Source organism: Gorilla gorilla, chromosome 8, assembly GCF_029281585.2.
Source record: "Gorilla gorilla gorilla isolate KB3781 chromosome 8, NHGRI_mGorGor1-v2.1_pri, whole genome shotgun sequence".
NCBI lineage: Eukaryota > Metazoa > Chordata > Mammalia > Primates > Hominidae > Gorilla > Gorilla gorilla.
Genome location: NC_073232.2, coordinates 25,409,386 through 25,421,479, shown reverse-complemented (window position 1 = coordinate 25,421,479; position 12,094 = coordinate 25,409,386). Strand labels below are relative to the sequence as shown.

The following is a 12,094-nucleotide window of genomic DNA, read 5'->3' as shown; positions in this document are numbered from 1 at the left end:
CCCGCCTTGGCCTCCCAAAGTGCCGGGATTACAGCATGAGCCACTGTGCATGGCCAACCTAACACTTTTAAACAAATTCTGATGGCAATCAGATGACAGCTCAGGGCATGGGCTCTGACCAAATAAATCTTTATTTCAATTTCTCAATTACACGGTCGGGCTTTATCTGTCCTCCAAACTGTTAGAGAGCAAGACTGATAACATCTAACCTTTCAGATATGCAAGAATGTACGAGATGAGACATGTCGAATTGTGAAGGCATAAACATGAGATAACTTTGAGAATTTATGAAAATTTAAAAAATATTTTTAAAAATCAACAAACAAATAATTTTGAAAATAGTAAGCCACATCAGGAAAGAAATTTTGTGGGTACACAATAACACCAAGGATTTTGTGGTCGCAGTGGGCTTTCAGTTACACAAAAGAGCACGAAATTAACAATATTTACCAATATTCTCTTCAAAGTGCTCTTCACACACCAAATAATTACCCAATTAAGCCACTGCAAGATAAGCTGCTATTACTCTGGATTTAGTAAAAAGAACTAATAATTACTCTTTTAACAGTTTCTGTGAAGAAAGAACTCAGTGTTTACCATACACAAGTGAGCACATCCCACCCGTTTAATGAGTAGGGAACAGGAAAAAAAAAAAAAGGCTGATTATGTAAGTGAATTCAGTGGAGGACACAGATGACTAAGAACCACAACCTGTGAAAACAGAGAATTTAATATGTAAAGCAGAGACCACCATTGGCAAAAGGCTATTTATGAATACTGCCAATACTTAGCATTGCCAGCTGACAATAGAAGATCTTTGGTCATGCCCTGAACAACATAATTCATCACACTAGTGCTTGGGCCAGTCATGTCCAAGCAATTTATCATCATCATATCACTCCCCTGACTATAAGAGGGGGAGAACTTTGATTGTTAACCTCTAGGGAGACTGGATTTATAGCCAGTGTCCCCTAAGAATGCAGCACAGCTCTGTCCAAAGCACAATGCTCCCGGCTTGCCTTCTGTTTAACTCAGAATAAAAGAGTGAACACACTGCCCCCAGGACATTAACAGCAAAACCTAAGTCTGATACTCTTAGATCCGAAATCAGATAGCCAGGAAATCATATTTAAAATACTCTTTGAAGCTGCCTGAAAAAACATGTATTAGTCAATGGTAAGTATGGATGATTCATTTCAAATGTCCTTCAGTGACAAAATAATTTCTGAAATGTATCCACTGATAACTGCATTTGGGAAGAATCATCTTTTCACAACTCACCCACGAACATTCCTCTGTATTGGAAAACTTGGAAGTGCACTGAAAATTGTTAAAAATATATAAATTGTGTTTTTCAAAGTAAAAATGAAAGCCTTGATTCTTATCCCTTCCAGGCATACAGCCTTTACCTATTTCACACTTCAACATGGTCTGCCCTTACAGAATGCAATTAAACATCTAAATGCCATTTTTGCCACTTTTGATTAAAATCACAAAGCAGACTGGAGCATGATGGGAACAGCACACCTGCCATCTCCCACACAGTAAAAGGAGCATGATTCATAGGACAAGCCTCTTTCAGGGCCCTCCCTACAGCTCCCAAGGTATCTGGTAAACCAGAGCCAGAAATCCCCGCATACATGCAGCTTATCTGTTAATATTCATTATGCAGGCTTGACCAGGCTAGGCCACAGTAACACTCAAATCCCCAAATCTCAGGGTCTGAACACAACAAAAGTTTATTTCTAGCTCATCGAATACGTCTAACACAGGAAGGCAGGGGGCTCCGCTCACTGTCCTCTATGACCCAGGCTGAGACCGCTGCCTCTATCTGGATGGTCACTGTGGCAGAGGGAAAGTGATTCTGACAAATCTTTCACTGGCTTTTAACACACTTTTACCTGGAAGTGACACAGGTCACTCCACTTGCGTTTCATTAGCCAAACAAGTCACATGGACATACCTGCCTGGAAGGAGACAGGGAAATGGCTAACACTCACAGCTCTCACGCTGAGCAGGCAGAGAGGTATTTGTACTCAGGTGGTTATTGTTTTGACAAAATAGGTACAACCACAGAGCCAGTTTATGCCAAATGGAACCAGATATTTTATTTTTCTTATTCTTTTTTCTTTTTTTTTTTTTTAAGAGATGATGTCTATGAATGAGAAGCCTTTTGTTATAAAAGTGTTATTAAGGGCTGGGCGTGGTGGCTCATGCCGGTAATCCCAGCACTTTGGGAGGCTGAGGCAGGCGGATCACCTGAGGTCAGGAGTTCAAGAGCAGCCTGATCAATATGATGAAACCCTGTCTCTACCAAAAATACAAAAAAATTAGCTGGGCGTGGTGGTGCATGCCTATATTTCCAGCTAGTTGGGAGGCTGATGCAGGAGAATCACTTAAACCTGGGAGGCAGAGGTTGCAGTGAGTCAAGATAGCGCCACTGCACTCCAGTCTGGGCAATAGAGTGAGACCCTGCCACAAAAAAAAAAAAAAAAAAAAAAAAAAAAAAATCTTATTAGGAAAACCTGGACCACTGAAAATACACTAGAAAGAACAGCTAAAGAAAACAGAACAAAGCCACATTTGATGTATGAAAAAATATTCAACAACTATCTCAGTCAAGTTCATAGGGATACTGAGCAGACTCGAGTTTGATCAGAAATTCTCAATATTGTTACTATATGGCTTACTAGGGTATTTAATAGATTTGAAGTTGGCTGGGTGCTGTGGCTCACGCCTGTAATCTCAACAGTTTGGGAGGCCGAGGTGGGAAGATCACTTGAGCCCAGGAGTTTAAGACCAGCCTGGGCAACAAAACAAGACCCCCCATCTCTACAAAAATAAATAAACAAATAAATATTTTAAAAAGAAGATATTTAAGGATAAACATTCCTCCTGTATGAACACTTTAAAGCACATGGAAGCAAAGGTGGATGTTTACCAAGCTCCTCTCATGCTATACAGTTCATCATTTTGTCTTTAAGCTTAAAACTGAGACAATCTCTAAAATCCTTGCATCAGGGCTGCTCACTCAACTTAAAATAGTCACAGGGATCCTATGGCCAAGTCCTGGCACTGAGTACACGGTCATGTACTTCTCCAGATTCTAAATGATCTATTTTTGTGTTCTCTTAGTCTCTGCTTCTATTTGGCTCAAAATTTACTGACACTTCAAAGGATATTAAATTGCATTTTTTTTCAGAAATGCTTCTCACTTTAGCCATATTCAAGGTATTTTCTGTCCTTCACAGGGAAGGGGAAATTTGCCCAGTGAAACTGATCTTTCCCTAAGTCCCTCCAGAAAAGCCACTGTCCTGATTTTCCTCCTGTCTCACTAGCCACCTTCTGGCTGGATACTCCGCTACTGACCTCCAAAATACACATTTATTGATATTTGATTGAATAAACAGACCCTTCCTGACTACCTTGTAATTTCAGCAGCAAATATGACCCAAAACTGGAAGACCTTCTCAATCTATTCTGGTTTGAGGGCTGCCCAATTAAAAAGGAAAAAAACTGGCCCAAAATATCATTAAATGGTAAAATCAGGATCTTATCCTCATAAATCCGTAGATTATTAGATCCACTAGCGACCTAGAGACCACTTACCTTTTTTTTTTTTTTTTTTTTGACACAGAGTCTTGCTCTGACACCCAGGCTGGAGTGCAGTGGTGTGATCTCAGCTCACAGCCGCCTCTGCCTCCCAGGTTCAAGCAATTCTCGTGCCTCAACCTCTCCAGTAGCTGGGATTACAGGCATGCCCACCACCATGCCCAGCTAATTTTTTGAAGAAAAGAGGTTTCACATGTTGGCCAGGCTGGTCTCGAACTCCTGGCCTCAAGTGATCCACCTGCCTCAGCCTCCCAAAGTGCCGGGATTACAGGCGTGAGCCACCGCGCCTGGCCTGAGACCACTCACTTAATGTGTCTAGAAAACAGGCAGGCCAGGCGCAGTGGCTACACCTGTAATCCCAGCACTTTGGGAGGCCGAGGCAGCCAGATCATTTGAGCCCAGGAGTCGCACACCAACCTGGACAAAATGGCAAAACCCCGTCTCTACCAAAAATACAAAAAAAATAAAATAGAAAATAAAAACTAGCCGGGCGTGGTGGTGTGCACCTGTAGGAGACTGAGCTGGGAGGATCACTTGAACCGGGGAAGTGAAGGTTGCAGTGAGCTGTGATAGCACCACTGCACTCCAGCTTTGGTGAAAGAATGAGACCTAGTCTTAAAAAGCAAGAGGCCGGGCGCGGTGGCTTACGCCTGTAATCCCAGCACTTTGGGAGGCCGAGGTGGGTGAATCACAAGGTCAGGAGTTCGAGATCAGCCTGGCCAATATGGTGAAACCCCGTCTCTACTAAAAATACAAAAATTAGCTGTGTGTGGTGGAGCGCGCCTGTAGTCCCAGCCACTCAGAAGGCTGAGGCAAGAGAATCGCTTGATCCCGGGAGGCGGAGGTTGCAGTGAGCCGAGATCGCACCACTGCACTCCAGCCTGGGCAAGGGCGAGACTCTGTCTAAAAAAATAGCAAAAGAAAACCAACTTGTCGAAAGTCACTGAGCTGGAACCAGAACTAGAATAGGGCTCTACTCTTTCTGGGTCCAAAGTTCTTTAAATCAGCAACCCCTCTTACTGCCTATGTAAGGGTATACCTTTAGTTCCTGTTGACTTGTGATGTACAAAGAATGAGGTAGTCTAAGAGAGTAACAGCACACTGGCTGTGGAGTCAGAAAGACTCCACCTCTAAACTTTGTTTCCATCTCTAAATTTTCCAGCAGTGTGGCCTAATTTTTCTGTACCTTAGCCTTGTCGTTATCACTAGAATCCTTCACAGGGCTGCAGAGTGGATTAAGCAAGAGTGCACAGGACTCACACATATGACCGCTGGTAATTAGCTTTTACAAACTGTCAAAAAATATAGACCTGTAATGCCAGCACTTTGGGAGGCCGAGGCAGGCAGACTGATTGAGCCCAGGAGTTCGAAACCAGCCTGGGCAACATGGCGAGACACTCTCTACAAAAAATACAAAAATAACCGGGCATGGTGGCACGTGCCAGTAGTCGCAGCTACTCAGGAAGCTCAGGAGGCTGAGGCAGGAAGTTCGCTTGAGCTCAGGAGGTCGAGGCTGCAGTGAGCTGTGATCGCGCCAAATGCACTCTAGCCTGGGAAGCAGAGCCAGACCCTGAATCTTAAAAAAAAAAAAAAAAAGCTTATTAAAGGAGGCTCAGCACAGCTACCCGATGACGCCCCCGGGCACTGCTGTCGAGCCACAGGGCGCTGGCGCCGCACGCGACTGGCGCTCTTTGCAACGCCCCACAAGCACTTAAGGAGAGGCGGCAGGGCCCAAGCGCAGCGGCTAGAAAATCCTTCCTTCCGGCAGGACCCTCGCGTGGAGCTCTGCAGCGAACCCCGGCCGCGCAGCCTCCGCCGTCGGGCCCCACTCTTCCTACCGGGCCCACAGTTCCGGCTCCTGCTCTGACTCCAAGAAGCCTTACCTCGGGTACAACGCGCTGCCTTCTGCCTGGGAACTTCCGCCAGGCCAACTTCCCGGGCCTTTTTAGTCTCCCCTGTTCCCTCCCACTTCGCCCTCTGGTTCTCTCCCCGCCCCTGCCCCGAGGTCACGCCCTCACCGAGTCCTAGGACACGCCCCGTGGGTCCTTGCCAAGCCCTACCTCTTCGTAGGACACGCCCTTCAAACCGTTGCCACGCCCCACCCTGGTCCGGGGCCGTTCCCCGCGTTTCTGCCTAGCCACACCCTCCTGCAGGCGCTGTCTGACTGTCCGTAGTTTGGCTGAATGAAAAAAATTCGGGGCTAGATCCCCAAACGGAAAGAAACTGTTGCATTTTCCCCAGATCCCAGTTCTCCATAGAACAGTCTGGAACAAGGGAGCATTCCGTAGCTCTTTTAGTTTTCCCCAAGAATAAATCGGAGGTGGTGCTCTGGCAATTTGATGTCACAGTGGGTTCTGGATCCTAATCTGCATACGGAGAACTTTGGTTTTTGTGTTCCCACTTGTCACTGTTTCCTGCCCCGGGGCCGCGTTTCCTTCTGTTTAGAATTAGAGTGCCGTGCTAGAGCACTTGAACTGGCCCTGGTACTTGCTGTGACTGAAATAAACTTAGTATGTGTGAGTCTGTTGGCAAAACACGATGCTTGGAGCACCTGCCACAGTAAAGAGTCATACCTTTAGGTATTGTAGGGGGCCAAGGGCAAACCTCTCCTTCCTCCTCTGAAGGTTTGCTGAAAATCAACTGACAAAAGGCAGTTTCACAGTAGAAAAGGCATACAAATATACTAGATCGTAACTTTATGTGATCCGGGAGCCTTCAGAATGAAAACCCAAAGATGCAGGGGAAACGGTCCATTTTTTTGCTTAGGTTCAATAAAGTATGGACTGCCATGTATTCAGCTGGTGCAAAAGTAATTGCGGTTTTTAATGGCAAAAACCGCAATTACTTCTGCACCAACCTAATAGATACTACGGTGGCATAAAAAGGGTCTGATCTAATGCCAATAGACTAAGTGAGCAAGCCCTGTCTGTTTAGATTCTTTTTGGCTTTTCTGTGCAGTGTTCCTTCCTTCTGGGTATAGAGCAGGATCCTTTCTGGAATGGGGGTCTTATGACCTACGGTCAAACAAAGCAGGCCAGAGAATTTCTTTATGGCCAGTTTTGACACAGAAAGGCAGGGGACACGCAGAGTCAAACTTTTAGGTTTTATGCTTGGCTTTGGGGATGGGAGGTTCTGGCTTCTGTGAATCACCTTGGGGAAGAGGGATTCCAGTTTCTAGAATGAGGGGCCAGAGGCAGGAGGACATGAGGTTAGAGAGAGCTGCTTCTAAGGCCTTCATTTTGGGGTATCATTTTCTGAACCCCAACCATATTACACTGTCATCAATTATTATTATTATTATTATTTTGAAATGGCTCTGTTGCCCAGGCTGGATTACAGTGGTGTAGTCATAGCTCACTGCAGCCTTGAACTCCTGGGCTCGAGGGATCCTCCTGCCTCAGCCTCCTGAGCAGCTGGGACTATAGGTGTGCACCACCACACTCAGCTAATATTTGTAATTTTTGTAGAGATGGAGGTCTCGCTATGATGCCCAGCCTGGTCTCAAACTCCTAAGCTCAAAGGATCCTCCCACCTCAGCCTCCCAAAGTGTTAGGACTACAGGCATAAGCCACAGCACAAGGCCTAGTCAATTAATTTTATCCTGAATTCTGAGAAAAAAGAGAATAGGTATGCAGATGGGCAGAAGCTACAGATGTCATTTCAAAGGAAAGTAGAGTTTTAATAATAATATTAATAGATGATGTTTATCGGGGCCAACTCTGCCAGGTTTTGTAATGGGTGTATGTTATTTTGTTTAAGATTTTGAGCAACCTGCATGTGGCAGGAGCTATTTCCCTCCAATTACAGACAAGAAAACAAACTTAGACAAGCACCTTGTTCAAGGATAGGACTAGGGACCCAGATTAGTTGATATCAGTCACTACACTATGCCTTCTTAGTAAAGAATGGGGAATTTTTTTGGTTTGTTTGTTTGTTTGTTTTTGAGACAGAGTCTTGCTCTGTTGCCCAGGCTGGAGTGCAGTGGTGCAATCTCACCTCACTGCAGCCTCCACCTCCTGGTTTCAAGGGATTCTCCTGCCTCAGCCTCCTGAGTAGCTGGGATTACAGGCACGTCCCACCATGCTCAGCTAATTTTGTGTAATTTTAGTAGAGGTGAGGTTTTGCCATGTTGGCCAGGTTGGTCTCGAACTCCTGACCTCAAGTGATCCACCTGCCTTGACCTCCCAAAGTGCTGGGATTACAGGCATGGGCCACCGCACCAGGAGAGAATGGGGTGCTTTGATAGGAGATTAACAGAAATAAATTAATTCATTTAAATCAGAAAAAAAGGAGGAGAAAAGGATATACAGGTCTCGTTCTCTGTTTTTTGTTTTTTAAGGGTAAAAGTACAAGAAGTCATTTAGAAAAGGGGTTGGTTGGTAAGGGACAGTCAGGGAGAAGATACTGAGGAAAAAATTGGTTCTTAAGGAGGGTGGCTGGGTAAATCCTAGAAACAGAAAAGGGATAAAAATAGGGCCCAAGAGTAGCAGAGACAAGAATAACTGTAGGGGTTAAGAACTGCAGAGGCATGAGTGCTGGGACAGTTGGATATTAGTAGCAATGACGGGCTCACACTGAGATTCTGTAATGAGGAGATGGATCCAGGGAGGCTTCTGGAGTGATTTCAGTGCTGGCTCCCACTTTGTGTGTGCCACAAGCATGGAGCCATATAAATGTGTACCCGACAGTGGGTGGTAAGGAGAGGCTCGAAAGTCCATTATTTATAATGTTATGTATTTTAGTAGTCTATGCTGCTAGATGTTAAATGATACATGAGGTCCTTGTTAAAAAATGACTTCAGGCCAGGCGCAGTGGCTCACGCCTGTAGTCCCACCACTTTGGGAGGCCAAGATGGGCAGATCACTTGAGGCCAGGAATTGGAGACCAGCCTGGCCAACATGGTAAAACCCCATCTCTATTAAAAATGCAAAAATTATCCGGGTGTGGTGCTGCATGCCCGTAGTCCCAGCCACTCAGGAGGCTGAGGCATGAGAATTGCTTGAACCTGGGACGTGGAGATTGCAGTGAGCTGAGATCATGCCACTGCACTTCAACCTAGTGACAAAGACCCTGTCTCGAAAAAAAAAAAAAGAAAAGAAAAATAAACTCTAGTTTTTCTTTATGGAAGTTACTAAATTCTCCACTGCCCACAGTAAATCCACTGAGCAAGATTTGTGATGGATTTCAAATGCAGGCTCTTATTTCTGCGGCTTTACTCCTTAAAAAGATACTAGTAAAGAGATTTTATTTCTCTTTTGAAAGAAGCAGCTACAAAGAAACTTCAAATTAATATGCAGGAGATTTATTTCAGGAACTTTCTCAAACTATTGCCTACAGGTGTGTTCAAAGAAAGGCAGAGGCCAGGTGTTGTGGCTCACGTCTGTAATCCCAACAATTTGGGAGGCCAGGGTAACGGATCCCTTGAGGCCAGGAGTTTGAGACCAGCCTGGCCAACATGGTGAAAACCTATCTTCCCTAAAACAAACAAGCAAACGAAAAAAAAAACAGGCCAGGTGCAGTGGCTCATGCCTGTAATCCCAGCATTTTGGGAGGCCGAGGCGGGTGCATCACAAGGTCAGGAGTTCAAGATCAGCCTGGCCAAGATGGTGAAACCCTGTCTCTACTAAACACACACATACACACACACACACACACACACACACAAAACTACCTAGGTGTGGTGGTGGGTGCCTGTAATCCCAGCTACTCGGGAGGCTAAGGCAGAGAATTGCTTAAACCCGGGAGGCAGAGGATGTATTGCGCCAAGATCACGCCACTGCACTCCAGGCTGGGCAACAGAGTGAAACTCCATCTCAAAAAAAACCAAAAAAACAAAAAAACAAAAATTAGCCGAGCGTCATGCCATGTACCTGTAGTCTCAGCTACTCAGGAGGCTGAGGCAGGAAAATAGATTAAACCTGGGAGATGGAGATTGCAGTGAGCCGAGATCGTGCCACTGCACTCCAGCCTGGGAGGTACAGCGAGATTCCATCTCAGAAAACAAAAACAAAAACAAACACAAACAAACAAACAAAGAACAGTAGAGAAAATCATGTAAATCCAATGCACAAGAATGGAAAACTTTTTAGCATATAGCACCTGTGTACATACTGTAATCCTATTTCACTAAGCACTGTTGTTAGTTAAGCACTAAATGCTATTGAATCTTTTAGAAAGTAAAATAAACATTCTTCACTACTGGACTCAAAATCTACTAGCCCTGGGATAGGCAGACAAGAATGGGTGAAAAGGGTTCTTGAGGATGTTCTGCTGTTAAACATGATAATCTGGCATCAAGCTTGTGCCCAACTTTATTTTTCAGTCTTTCTTCCTAGAGAAGCTTAACTTGGAAATAATTTTTGAAACCGAGAATATCAATGTACTGTCGTATGTCTGTGATGAAATAGCAAAGTTGCAAATCACATTATTAAGGAACCGAGTTTCCAAATCGATCTCTCAGTTAAAGGTTTAGTTCAAATGCACTCTCATTTCTACAGTACTTGCTTTTCATTTTCATAGTATCTTTGAATTTTGACAGTACCTGTACCCGGGAACACTAAATTGGCAAAAAGAATGAAATCAAAAGCAAACATCCAAAGCCCCTGCTGTTTGGGTTAAACTTCTAGAAAACACTCAGGTTTTCATCACCCTGGTTAGTTGTTTTAAATATTTACACAAAAGTAGTCTACAGAAACAATCTGGGAAGGGCAAAATAGAAAATAATCCAGATAATGATCAGATAAGCAGCAGGAAAAAAAAGCAGGACCTATGATGTCAATTCTATCAATGATGTTGCTGTTAGGTTTTAATTGTTAATTGGGAGCTGAAATTTACAGTGCTGCAGAGATTTTCTTGGTTTAATTTTGAGTCTTGGTGTGATAAGCCATTCCTATCATTTATAGGACACCTATTAGATACTAATGTCACAAGAGAACTAGAACAGAACTTTGAACACACAGATCTTTTTCTATCAAATTCCTATTCTTTGTACCCCCCAGAAAATACAACTAAGTATTCAACGTATATTATTACTTCACTTAGAAGCAAAGGAAAAGTGAAATTTAAATCATTCTAGATCTTTTTTTTTTTTGAGATGGAGTCCTCTCTCTGTCGCCAGGCTGGAGGGCAGTATCGGCTCACTGCAACCTCCGCCTCCCGGGTTCAAGTGATTTTCCTGCCTCAGCCTCCTGAGTAGCTGGGACTACAGGCACGCACCACCATGCCCAGCTAATTTTTGTATTTTTAGTAGAGAGAGGGGTTTCACCATGTGGGCCAGGATGGTCTCGATCTCCTGACCTCATGATCCGCCTGCCTCAGCCTCCCAAAGTGTTGTGATTATAGGCGTGAGCCACGGCGCCTAACCTCATTCTAGATCTTAAAGAGCCAGATTGAGAACACACAACCCCGAAACTGAGTGAGACTTTCATCCAGGACTATGTCTTCATCAGTACGTTTTTACAACCTTTTGTAGAAGCCAACTACAAGTTTGTCTTAAAAAATATTTTGACTTTATAGCTGCTGTGGATAATGGGCAGGCAATTCCTCAAAAAAAATCCATCATAATTGCCATGTGATCCAGCAATTCCACTTCTTAGTGGAATTCTACCAAAGAAGTAAACGCAGGAGCTCAAACAGTCTTTTATAGCATTATTCACAATAACCAAACGGTGGAAGCAACCCAAATGTCCAACAGATGAGCAGATTATTTAAAAAAGGGGGCATATAGGCACAATAGAATATTATTTAACCTTAAAAAAGAATAAAATTCTGGGCCAGGCACGGTGGCTCACGCCTGTAATCCTAGCACTTTGGGAGGCTGAGGTGGATGGATCACCTGGGGTCAGGAGTTCAAGACCAGCCTGGCCAACGTGGTGAAATCCCGTCTCTACTGAAAATACAAAAAATTAGCCAGGTGTGATGGCGGGCCTCTGTAATCCCAGCTACCTGGGAGGCTGAGGCAGGAGAATCACTGGAACCCAGGAGGAGAGATTGCAATGAGCCGAAATCACACCATTGCACTCCAGCCTGGGCAACAAGAGAGAAAATTCGTCTTTAAAAAAAAAAAAGAAAGAAAGAAAGAAAGAAAGAATAAAATTCTGATAATGCTGGAGCTTAGATGAACCTGGAAGACATTTTTCTATGTGATATAAGCCAGACACAGAGCAGACATTGTATTATTTCACTTCTATGAGATACCTTGAGTAGTACACTTACAGAGACAGAAGGGAGAAAAGTGGTTACCAGGGGCTGAGGGAAGAAGAAAATGAAGAGCTGTTATCTGTTTGGGATGATAAAAAGTTCGGAAGAGCAGCAGTGTGGGTAGTTGTACAACAATGTGAATGTACCCATATTGAACCATACTTCAAAATGGTTAAAACCAAACATAATAATAATAAAAGGTTAAAATAGTAAATTTTATGTTGTGTATAGTTTGCCACAATAAAAAATATTTGACTTTATATGGCTGTGTAGATAACCAGCA

The 12,094-nt window shown here is 44.0% G+C and overlaps 1 protein-coding gene across 6 annotated transcripts in view; it reads right to left on the bottom strand.

The window, feature by feature from the left end:
- The window catches only part of PTER (phosphotriesterase related), a 77,115-nt gene extending 71,470 nt beyond the window's left edge, over positions 1–5,645 (bottom strand). For 2 of the 6 annotated variants that reach the window (XM_055352232.2, XM_019035553.4), the window contains exon 1: positions 5,496–5,645. The gene's annotated coding sequence lies outside the window, so the exon portion shown is untranslated. Of the gene's footprint in view, positions 1–4,922; positions 5,189–5,495 lie in introns of all 6 variants that reach the window. The other 4 variants (XM_063709915.1, XM_055352230.2, XM_063709916.1 and 1 more) reach the window with 4 other exon arrangements.
- Between the last annotated feature and the right edge of the window lie 6,449 nt (positions 5,646–12,094).